Here is a 12,267-nt window from a genome sequence, read left to right on the forward strand (position 1 = left end):
AGCCTTTACCCCTCAGGGTCGGGAAGATTCGCGATGAACAACAGGCCGTTCGGATCCCATGTTAAGCCGTACGTACAGTTCCCTAGCAGAATAACTGAAGGTATGTTCGGGATATGCAGTCGGTAAAGTTGTGTTGATTGAAACACTAGCACCAGGCAGTTGAGTCATACAGTATATTATTATTTTAGCAATAGGGGGCGATAGGTCCCTCTACAGCGAATCTAACTGTCCACAGTTTGAACGTGCGGCTTCAGGAACCTATTTCTAACAAGACTGTATGGAGACAAAAGCATTGTATGGACTTAATCACTATCGCCTAGGTGAATTCTACCAGCTCTTTGACACAGTTACACGGAACGAGATACTTTTTAACGTTACGTCACAAAATACAAGAAGTAAACACGAAACACGCTGTTGTAGAGGCAACGGAAAAAGCATGCGAAGTTCAAAAGAACGCGAAATCCCGAAGATTGGCTAAAATTTTCAGACGTGCGAAATTTGGCACGGACTTCAATGCGAGATGCCTTTAATAGGTTCCACAACGAAACATTGTCTCGAAATTTGGTAGAAAATCCGAAGAAATTCTGGTCGTATGCAAAGTACACAAGCGGTGAGATGCAGTCAATACCTTCGCTGCGCAGTGCCGATGGTACTGTTGCCGACGACTGTGCCGCTAAAGCGGAGTTATTGAACGTAATTTTCCGAAATTCCTTCACCAGGAAAGACGAGTGCAATATTCCAGAATTTGAAACACGAACAGCTGCTAGCATGAGTTTCTTAGAAGTAGATACCTTAGGGGTTGCGAAGCAACTCAAATCGCTTGATACGGGCAAGTCTTCAAGTCCAGACTGCATCCCGATAAGGTTCCTTTCAGATTACGCTGATACAATAGCTCCCTACTAAGCGATCATATACAACCGCTCGCTCACCAATAGATCTGTACCTACAGATTGGAAAATTGCGCAGGTCGCACCAGTGTTTAAGAAGGGTAGTAGGAGTAATCCATCGAACTACAGACCTATATCATTGACGTCGGTTTGCAGTAGGGTTTTGGAGCATATACTGTATTCAAACATTATGAATCACATCGAAGGGAACGATCTATTCATACGTAATGAGCATGGTTTCAGAAAACATCGATCTTGTGCAACGCAGCTAGCTCTTTATCCGCAAGAAGTAATGGCCGCTATCGACAGGGGATCTCAGGTTGATTCCGTGTTTCTGGATTTCCGGAAGGCTTTTGACACCGTTCCTCACAAGCGACTTCTAATCAAGCTGCGGGCCTATTGGGTATCGTCTCAGTTGTGCGACTGGATTCGTGATTTCCTGTCAGGAAGGTCGCAGTTCGTAGTAATAGACGGCAAATCATCGAGTAAAACTGGAGTGATATCAGGTGTTCCCCAGGGAAGCGTCATGGGACCTCTGCTGTTCCTGATCTATATAAATGACTTGGGTGACAATCTGAGCAGTTGTCTTAGGTTGTTCGCAGATGATGCTGTAATTTACCGTCTAGTAAGGTCATCCGAAGACCAGTATCAGTTGCAAAGCAATTTAGAAAAGATTGTTGTATGGTGTGGCAGGTGGCAGTTGACGCTAAATAACGAAAAGTGTGATGTTATCCACCTGAGTTCCAAAAGAAATCTGTTGGAATTCGATTACTCGATAAATAGTACAATTCTCAAGGCTGTCAATTCAACTAAGTACCTGGGTGTAAAAATTACGAACAACTTCAGTTGGAAAGACCACATAGATAATATTGTGGGGGAAGGCGAACCAAAGGTCGCGTTTCATTGGAAGGACACTTAGAAGATGCAACAAGTCCTCTAAAGAGACAGCTTACACTACACTCGTTCGCCCTCTGTTAGAATATTGCTGCGCGGTGTGGGATCCTTACCAGGTGGGATTGACGGAGGACATCGAAAGGGTGCAAAAAAGGGCAGCTCGTTTTGTATTATCACGTAATAGGGGAGAGAGTGCAGCAGATATGATACGCGAGTTGGGATGGAAGTCATTAAAGCAAAGACGTTTTTCGTCGCGGCGAGATCTATTTACGAAATTTCAGTCACCAACTTTCTCTTCCGAATGCAAAAATATTTTGTTGAGCCCAACCTACATAGGTAGGAATGATCATCAAAATAAAATAAGAGAAATCAGAGTTCGAACAGAAAGGTTTAGGTGTTCGTTTTTCCCGCGCGCTGTTCGGGAGTGGAATGGTAGGGAGATAGTATGGTTATGGTTCGATGAACCCTCTGCCAAGCACTTAAATGTAAATTGCAAAGTAATCATGTAGATGTAGATGTAGATGTAAACGGCTGCAACAGCATCACTGATTGCAGAAGTCAGTGCTATTCAACACTGTACATACACTATGAGGTCAAAAGAACTGTCTGTATACCACTACATAATGCAGAGTTGACAATAAGATGTCACAGAGTCGGACCCGCCAGTGTAAAAAGAGACAGGAATCTTGTGTCACCAGTAGAAATGCGTTAACAGCTGATTGGGTTGGTCATGAGAGCACAGTGAATTCGAAGATGGACTATTCATTGGATTTCACCTGAGTAACAAATCCATCCCTTCTAAAGTTGCCCAAATCTACTGATGCGCCGCAGAAAGAGCTCCTTGACGAATGCAAAATTTTTGAAGTGTCTCTCTGGCCAGCACCAAACCAAGCCAGGGCAGGTTCGCGTGCAACATCTACATCGGAATGTCAATCACGCAGGTACGCCAATACTGCACAAAGTGTGGTGCATAAGGGAGGCCATTGTTACGCATCGCTCAATTGAGGTGTCTGAGTCGCCAACTCAGCAGTATCACCTGAATGAGAAGGAAGCTTACAACATTCTATCAACCATGCGCAGTTGAGTATCAACGCGTAAATCATATTCCAGAACGACTTTCAGCACACTGACACTGCAGAAAGTATTGAGGCGAAAGCCTGAAACGATAGTATGGACACCGCAGTATGCTGAAGAGCGCTGATTGGCCCAGAAAACCAGGCCACATGTCGTCATCAACCAGAGAATAATGTCATTGCCTCTGACTGACAGCTACCAAGACTCGGGCTTGCAAGCCCTTCTTCTGTTCAGTTGCACGGAGCCACTGTGAGCTGCACTCTCTTCCTCCACTGATATGAAGACTTGGAGCCTTCTAGCACCTGCTCACCGGAGGTGAAACTGCTGGTGTTTGGCACATTGTCGAAATATTGTTGTCCTGGGGACAAGCGCTAGCTGCTGCCGCCCCTTGACTTGCATCTGAGCAGACACCATTCTCCACAGCCGTCATCTGGACGACAGCACATCATGTAACACAACTACCTAGAGCTCACTGCAGAGCTGCTGGGTGCTTACTAGGATATTGTATTGTATGTTAACCGGGGACCTAGAAACGACGGAGATGCTCCGTCCCCGCGGCAGCCGCAGTGGTCCACAACCCCACAACGACTACCGCAGTCCACTTCACCCCTCCGCCGCCCCACACCAAACCCAGGGTTATTGTGCGGTTCGGCCCCCGGTGGACCCCCCCCCCCCCTCCCCCGGGAACGTCTCACACGACGAGTGTAACCCCTACGTTTGCGTGGTAGAGTAATGGTGGTGTACGCCTACGTGGAGAACTTGTTTGCGCAGCAATCGCCGACATAGTGTAACTGAGGCGGAATAAGGGGAACCAGCCCGCATTCGCCGAGGCAGATGGAAAACCGCCTAAAAACCATCCACAGACTGGCCGGTTCACCGTACCTCGACACAAATCCGCCGGGTAGTACACCCTAGTAATCCCTGTTGTTACGCTGTCAAGTGTCTTGGCTGAACGGCTATGTGTGCCAACAATGGGGGTTGGCTGTCTTGCACAGCACTCCTTGTGGATACATCAGCACATCCCAGTTCCGTATGCCCACTTCTCCTGGCATCGCCGCTGCTCTGGAGAATGTGATTCAGTAGTAAAAAAAAATGGTTCAATTGGCTCTGAGCACTATTGGACTTAACTGCTGAGGTCATCAGTCCCCTAGAACTTAGAACTACTTAAACCTAACTAACCTAAGGACATCACACACATCCATGCCCGAGGCAGGATTCGAACCTGTGACCGTAGCGGTCGCGCGGTTCCAGACTGTAGCGCCTAGAACCGCTCGGCCACTCCGGCCGGCTCAGTAGTAAAAGTCAAGACAATAAATTCACTAATATTGTCTCATTAGCGCCTCTGGTGCCCCATGTATCAACTCTATTGCACTCTATACTTCACCATCCTGCATCCGAACGGGTCATACCTTACATACATTTTAGTGTCAGCAGTGGTCACAGTCCGTGCAGACCCCTGGCGTTGCTACAGCAGATACCACACCCTCACTTCACCTATCATTTCATCACTATGCAAAGCAGTGAGCGACTGTTTTTTTTTTTTTTTTACCTTGTCCTTTTTTCGTTTGTTGTGCCAGTGGTGGAGTATAGTGATGTTCGTAGGTATCTTAGGTTCACATTTATAAGGCTACCGGAGCCTGCAGTCTTGTCACAGGTTAAAGGGAGCTATAGGGAAGCGTATTTAACGCCAGTGAGGTGTAAATTCTGTAATTTGTCAGGGCACGGGTTGCAACGCACTAAGGCAATGCCAGGCATATGTGTCATTTGTACACGGGCTGGGCGTTTGGTGCAACACTTTTCTGATTCACGATGGGCTACGACACGGTGTAAAGAATAATTTAGTTCATTTTTGTTGTGTATTGTAAAGTGCAGATTTTCCAATTTTTTCTTTTCTTGTAACGGCAATTGTGAAATACAAAAATGTCAAACGCACATGCAGCTGCTATAGGTGAAGCTATAGCCACTTTTTTGGAACAGATAACCAAGTAATTCTCAGCAGAAAGAGTATAATGAGGAATCACATAGGCAAGTTGGAAATATTACAAATCATTCAACAGCAGACACAACAGGGACAAGCGGAAGCAATATAGTGTTGAGTGTACACCCCCTTCCGTGGATCCATTAGCAGCCAACTTAATAACGCCTTTTTGCGGGAAAACGACAGCGGGTGTAACTGTTATTTACTAACGACGTGGAGACATGTGTACACATACCTAATTAACGGTTAACAGGCGAGGTTAAAACAAACATTATGTATCATGAAACACTTAGTAAGGCACAAACAGCTAACGGCCTGAACAAGCGCTGCAAAAAAAAAAAAGCACGAGATTCGTCAGGGGAAAACTTAGTACAGTGACTCTGTGCCGGCCGAAGTGGCCGTGCGGTTAAAGGCGCTGCAGTCTGGAACCGCAAGACCGCTACGGTCGCAGGTTCGAATCCTGCCTCGGGCATGGATGTTTGTGGTGTCCTTAGGTTAGTTAGGTTTAACTAGTTCTAAGTTCTAGGGGACTAATGACCTCAGCAGTTGAGTCCCATAGTGCTCAGAGCCATTTGAACCAGTGAATCTGTGGAGTCCTTCTCCGACATCTGCTGAAAGACTAATGCACAAACATATGAGATGACGCAGAGTGCAGCGGCTGATTGAGTAGTCCCGTGTGAAGCTGAAAATAGGACTCTCGGGGTCTTTTTACGGGGTATCCCCATTCGCATCTCACGCAGAGTCAGAGTGGAGAATCCGTGTGATGCGTGCGTGGCTATTATAATCGCCGCACAGTTGGAGGGAACTGATATTGCTGCTAAAGGGCGTAGCGACAATCGGGTTGTAACACTTACGTCCGGCATTGGTTGTCCCTCTGTAATGTGACTTCAACGTTTCCTATGAAATCTGTAATATCTGTGATATATATGTTCTTTGAACTGATAGTATGGAAGTAACTGTTCCTATTTTTCCCGCAAAGTTAGTGACCAGAACTGATATGCGAATGTTCTTTTTTATAAACTGTTTCCCTTCCTGGTGTAAATATGTTAATATGTTACACCGGCGGAAAAATTAGCAACACCAAAAGGTAATTAATGCAGAGTAATGAAATTTCGGAAACACATTTATCTAGGTAACATACGTAAGTGGTTAACATTGCAAGGTCACAGATCAATGTAAGTAACAGATAAGCCATTGCAAATGCGAAATTCTGATACATTAATAACCAGTGTAACCACCTATATGTTGAATGCAAACTTGCAAACGCGCGTGCATTGTGTAGCACAGGTGTCAGATGTCTCTTTGTGGATGAGTTCCATGCCTGTTGCACTAGATCGGTCAGTACAGGAACGGTTAAAGCTGTTTGTGAATGACGCTGGAGTTATCGTTCGATGATGTCCCATGTGCGCCCGACTGGAGACAGATCTGGTGATCGAGCTGGCCAAGGAAACATGTCGACACTGTTTAGAGCAAGCTGGGTTGCGACAGCGGTATGTGGACGAGCGTGATCGTGTTGGAAAACAAACCCTGGAATGCTGCTTAAGAATGGTAGCATAACAGGTCGTATCACCAAATTGACATTCAATTTAGCAGTCAAGAGTGTGTGGGATAATCATAAGAATGCTCCTGCTGTCATACAAAATCGCACCCCAGACCTTAACTCCAGGCGTTAGTCCAGTGTGTCTAGCATGCATACGGGTTGGTTTCAGCTTGCCTCCTGCTAACCAACACATGGTCATCGCCGGTACCAAGACAGAACCAACTTTCATCAGAAAACACAACGGACCTCCATCCGGCCCTCCAATGATTTGTCGCTTCACACCACTGAATCTGCAAATGGTGATGATTAGGGGTGGGTGGAATTCACGCTACAGGGCGCCTGGCTCGTATCTGTCCTTGAAGTAACCGATTTGAAACATTTTCTTCTGTCACTGTAGTGCCAGTTGCTGCTCAAATTGTTGCTGCAGATGCAGTGCGATGCCCCAGAGCCATAAGCCGAATACCATGGTCTTCTGTCTCAGTAGTACCACGTGGCCACCCGGAGTCTGGTCTTCTTGTGACCGCAGATTATCGTAACCACAGCTGACGAAAATCATGCACAATGGCTAAATCCCTGCCAACTCTTTCTGTAATATCACAGAAGGAACATCTAGCATTTCGTAGCCCTATTATACGACCCCGTTCAAAGTCAACAAGGTGTTGATTAGCATCAACTCACCACGTCCAATCTCAAAGCTAACTAACGATAACGTCCGTTACTTCGTTAAGCGGTTACTTAATATTTTGTGTGAAAGACTTCATACGATAATCAAAGTGCATACCTAAAGTATTTCAAAAGAATGGGTGTTGAAATTGGAAGTATTACTTCAAATTTTCATTAAAAGTTTTGCACAATAGTAAAACCTGCACAACAGAACAGTGATAATAAAAACGAAGTACAGGCCATAAAAGTTCAAAGGCCTCCACTTACTTTATCTGTACTGTTCTTTTATTTGCATTTACTCTTTTACTTTCTTATGTGTGTTTCTACGTGAATTATTACTGTGTCTTGTTAGGAATGTTAGTCCAAAACCCAGCCACTAGACAGAACTGTTTTCGCCCCCGCCCCCACCTTATGTTAAGCCATAAGTTTAGTAAATTTTACAGTGAAAATGTTTCTACTGTTCAGTAATTATCCTAGAGACATTGTTATTATTAAAATCATAAATGGTAAGAGCTTATTAAAACCAGAACAGATTAGGGTCCTGGATGCTTCATTTACATTCTGTATAGTACAAAGACTCGTGAAACAAATAGTGTTCGTTGTCAATTTATATGTGCTTCTCCATTATACACTGAAGAGACAAAGAAACTGGTACACCTGCCTATTATCGTGCAGGCCCCCTGCGAGCAGGCGTAAGTACCGCGACACGACGTGGCATGGATTTGACTAATGTCTGAAATAGTGCTGGAGGGCTGTCCATAAATTCGTAAGAGGTCGAGGGGAGGAGATCTCTTGTAAACAGCACGTCGCAAGGCATCCCAGATATGCTCAATAATGTTCATGTCTGAGCAGTTTGGTGGCCATCGGAAGTGAACTCAAAGGGTGTTCCTGAAGCCAGCCTGTGACAACTCTGGACGTGTGGGGTGTCGCATTGTCCTGCTGGAATTAAGCAAATCCATCGGGATGCACAATGGACATGATTGGACGCAGGTGATCAGACAGAATGCTTACGTACTTGTCACCTGTCAGAGTCGTATCTAGACCTATCAGAGGTCCCACATCACTCCAACTGCACAAGCCCCACACCATTACACAGCCTCCACCATGCCCGTACACGTCCATCCGCTCGATAAAATTTGAAACGAGATTCGTCTGACCAGGCAACATGTTTCCGGTAATCAACAGTCCAATGTCGGTGTTGAGAGACCCAGGCGACGAGTAAGGCTTTGCGCCGTGCAGTCGTCAAAGGTACAAGAGTGGGCCCTCCGCTCCGAAAGTCCATATCGATGATATTTCGTTGAATGGTTCACACATTGACACTTCTGTCACGTTGATCGATTCGTTGGTCCCGTTCTTGCAGGATCTTTTTCCGGCAGCAGCGATGTCGGAGATTTGATGTTTTACCGGATTCCTGACATTCACAGTACACCCGTGAAATGGTCGTATAGGGAAATCCCTACTTCATCGCTACCTCTGAGATACTGTGCCCCATCGCTAGTGTCCCGACTATAACACCACGTTCAAACGCACTTAAATCTTGATAACGTGCCATTGGAGCAGCAGTAACCGATCTAACAACTGCACCAGACACTTGTCTTATGATGGCTTTGCCGACTGCAGCGCCGTGTTCTGCCTTTTGTACATATGTCTGTATTTGAATACGCACGTCTATACCAGTTTCTTTGGCGCTTCAGTGTAAAGTAGTTCTTTTTGATGAACATTATCGTTCACACTTCTAAACATACAGTATACGTTAGTGTGAAACAGTTTGCTGCTAATCCGATACATTTAAGCATGTGTTTGTATTGATCGTGGCAAGCTGCTTTGCTAATACATATTCAGTGAGCTGTTGTTTTCGTGTACAATTTACCAAACAGCTTTCTGTTTCAAGTAGAGTTCAGAACAGTAGTTACATTACTTTATTAACCGTATATTTATTTGGAATTACTTCGCCAAATTAGGCTGGTGACAGTATTTTGATTTAGTTTACAACTATAATACCGTTGGTTTGATTCCCATTAGAATAACAGCTGCTTCCCTTCAATAAGCCATCTCTCAGTTAACGAAACATAGTCCGATTATTTACTTTCCATTAACACGCTATCGGCGTCAATTTTAATTCCTGTCGAAGGAGAAACAGTATAGGGGACTCGCTTTCATAGTGATAACCTGTAGTGTTATAGGGTCTTCGCTTTTGAAATTAAGAGTTACAGATATGGATGTAAGAGCCATCTGCAGAAGCAGTGTGGTCAGTTGGACTGCGGCTAGTGTGGCATAAAACACAGGAGTATAGAAATAAAAAAACAGGAGGAAGAGCATCTGCAGAAGCTTCCGCTAACCGCAGGCCGTAAAGCATCGCCCGTCGGCACCCTTCCCGCAGGACACAATACTGCACAGACGTGTGCAGATATAGAATGCAGACTGTTAGGCGTAGTACACGGCAAGGAAAATAAATGTTTAGGAGACACGGGTACGCACGTGTCAGTCTTTAGTCTGGACCTCTTAGTTGGGAAGACGGAAGAGACTCAAATCTTCACGTTGATGCGGTAGGTAACAGTGGTATAAATTCACTAGTGACCACAATGCTAAAAGTGGTTGTGGCCACATGGCAGTGTTGTCACAAGTTGGCGAATCATGGACTTGGCTACCTAGGCAAACATCACGCTAAAAAGATGTTTTACTGCATCCAAACCCTGTCGTGAAGATGTTGCCAACTGAAATGCGAACACACATAGGAGCACAATGCCTTTCAATCAACCACACGCAGTATGGTGCCACCACGTAAATCATTCACAAGAACGACCTTCAGCACTCTGACATTGAGGAAAGTTACGAGCTGAAAGCCAGAAACGAAAGACGGGGAAACTATGATGTAGCGAAGAGCGCTGACAGGAACAGAAAACCAGGCACATTCGGTGATTCTCACCAGAGGATAACGTCACTGTCTCCGAATGACACCTACAAATACTCGGACTTCCAAGTCCTTCTTCATTTAAAACTTAACTCCGTCCGAACAGACCTTGGAAGGCCCAACGGTACCGACCGACCGCCGTGTCATCCTTTGACCACAGGCGTCACTGAATGCGGATACGGATGGGCGTGTGGTCAGCACACCGCTCTCCCGGCCGTATGTCAGTTTACGAGACCGGAGCAGCTACTTCTCAATCACGTAGCTCCTCACTTTGCCTCACAAGGGCTGAGTACACCCCGCTTGCCAACAGCGCTCGGTAGACCGGATGGTCACCCATCCAAGTGCTAGCCGGGCCCAACAGCGCTTAACTTCGGTGATCGGACGGGAACCGATGTTATCAATGCGGCAACGCCGTTGGCTGCGTCAACTACAGCTGAGTAGCCGGCAGCCCGGGAGTGCGTCCCGGGAGCCCACGCCTTCTGTTCAGTTGCAGTGAGCCAATTCTGAGAAGGGAGATGTGACAAGCTGCCTACCATCCCCAGATGACCGCCACCTATGTGACAGCAGCCAGTCTGGCCTGCTGGACTTGGCTGCTATGAGCTACCGTCTCCTCCTCCACTGATTTGAAGACCTGGAGCCCCCTACCATCTGCTCGCTAGAGGCCAAACTGACGGTTTGTAGCACGCTGACGAACTAAGCTTCACTCGGCCGGCAGTTTCGTCACTCGCCTTCACGCGGGGAAGCTCTAGCCAAGAGTGACCCAGCAGATGTAGTCCTGCTATACGGCTGATGCAACATAAGTTAGCTACGTCACAATGAAATGAAACAATCGTATGGCATTGCTGGCCGGGAGGCCCCATCTGGGGACGTTTGGCAGCCGAGTTGACGCCACACTGGGCGACTTTCGTGTCGATGATGACGAAATGATTACGGGAACAACACAACACGCAGACCCCAAGCGGAGAAAATCTCCAACCCAGCCGGGAATCGAACCCGGACCTGCTGCAGGGCAATGGGACGCACTGACAACTCAGCTAAGGAGGCGGACTGTGTCCGGTTGCAGAGGGAGGCGTAGTAGTGAACAAAGGAAGTCATAGGCGCATCGCGCCTGTACATTCCGCAACACAGCTGAGTGAGTGCGGCATTGATAAACACACAGTGTCCGCACTCGTATCAGTCTGAGAGGTCGTATCGGTAATCTTTGGAAACCTGCAGGAGTCTACGAAAAATTAATTCACCCACTGTCTCGCGCATCGCAGCTCAGTGAAGACATTGTGGATCAGACATGGGTCTGCAGTTCTCTACTGCTCTACTGATTACCATTTCGGGAAGTGGGCACTAACAACTAATTTTAATCAGACTATGCGAGAGCTGATCAACAAAGCCTGCCACAGATTTTTTCCTGCCATAGTTTCCTATCCGTACCATGAATATCTGAAAAGAGTGGGTTTTATATAAAAAATTCCATAGGAGGATACACTCTCGTAGCGGTAGGTTGGTAGTAATGCCCTATTTTGTAGAGACACTTGGCACTTCGCTTACCAAGCAATGGAGGTGACGCGAGAGGAAAAATACCATAGAATAAAACTCTGTGTTCATTTAAGCCATACAAAATGTTACGAAAAGCTGCAGCAAGTGTACGGTGAAGACGCACTCCCTCGTGCAATAGTATCTAGGTGATTCAAGGACTTCAAAGAAGATCGAATTGTTTGTGTCAAGAAAGATGGGCTTGATGTTTCGGCTTCTGCAGTGACTGATGTCAACATCAACACAGCTGCTGTCACTGTCCGTGAGAATCGGCGAATAACATCACGTAACCTCAGCGAAGTACTGAGGATTTTATGATTATGCATGATCATTTCCATACGAGCCATGTTTGTGCCCGTTGAGTGCCATGTCTGTTGACTGCTGAATAACACGCTGTGTGAATGGAAACAAGCCGTGAGGTGCTATCTCTCTTTACTGATGGCGTGGGTGCATTCTTGGAATCGATTATCACTGGTGATGAGTCATGGTTGCATCATTATGATTCTGAAGCTAAACGAACCGGCGCAGTGTGGAATTTTACAGGTTCTCCAACATCAAAACAGGCGGCAGTTGTTCCCTCTGCAGGGTAAGTGATGGTGATCACATTTTTTGACTGCCAAAAAAATGTTCAAATATGTGTGAAATTTTATTGGACTTAACTGCTAAGGTCATCAGTCCCTAAGCTGACACACTACTTAACCTAAGTTATCCTAAGGACAAACACACAAACCCATGCCCGAGGGAGGACTCGAACCTCCGCCGGGACCAGCAGCACAGTCCATGACTGCAGCGC

At 46.2% G+C, this 12,267-nt stretch overlaps 1 protein-coding gene and 1 pseudogene across 1 annotated transcript in view; both read right to left on the reverse strand.

Annotated features, from left to right (window-relative positions):
- Nucleotides 1–12,267, reverse strand: part of LOC124788543 (trypsin alpha-like) — a 75,106-nt gene that overhangs the window by 34,133 nt on the left and 28,706 nt on the right. The gene's annotated exons all lie outside the window — the stretch shown is intronic.
- On the reverse strand, nucleotides 10,249–10,366 carry LOC124790263 (annotated as a pseudogene).

This window comes from Schistocerca piceifrons, chromosome 3 (genome assembly GCF_021461385.2).
Source record: "Schistocerca piceifrons isolate TAMUIC-IGC-003096 chromosome 3, iqSchPice1.1, whole genome shotgun sequence".
NCBI classification, from domain to species: Eukaryota; Metazoa; Arthropoda; class Insecta; order Orthoptera; family Acrididae; genus Schistocerca; species Schistocerca piceifrons.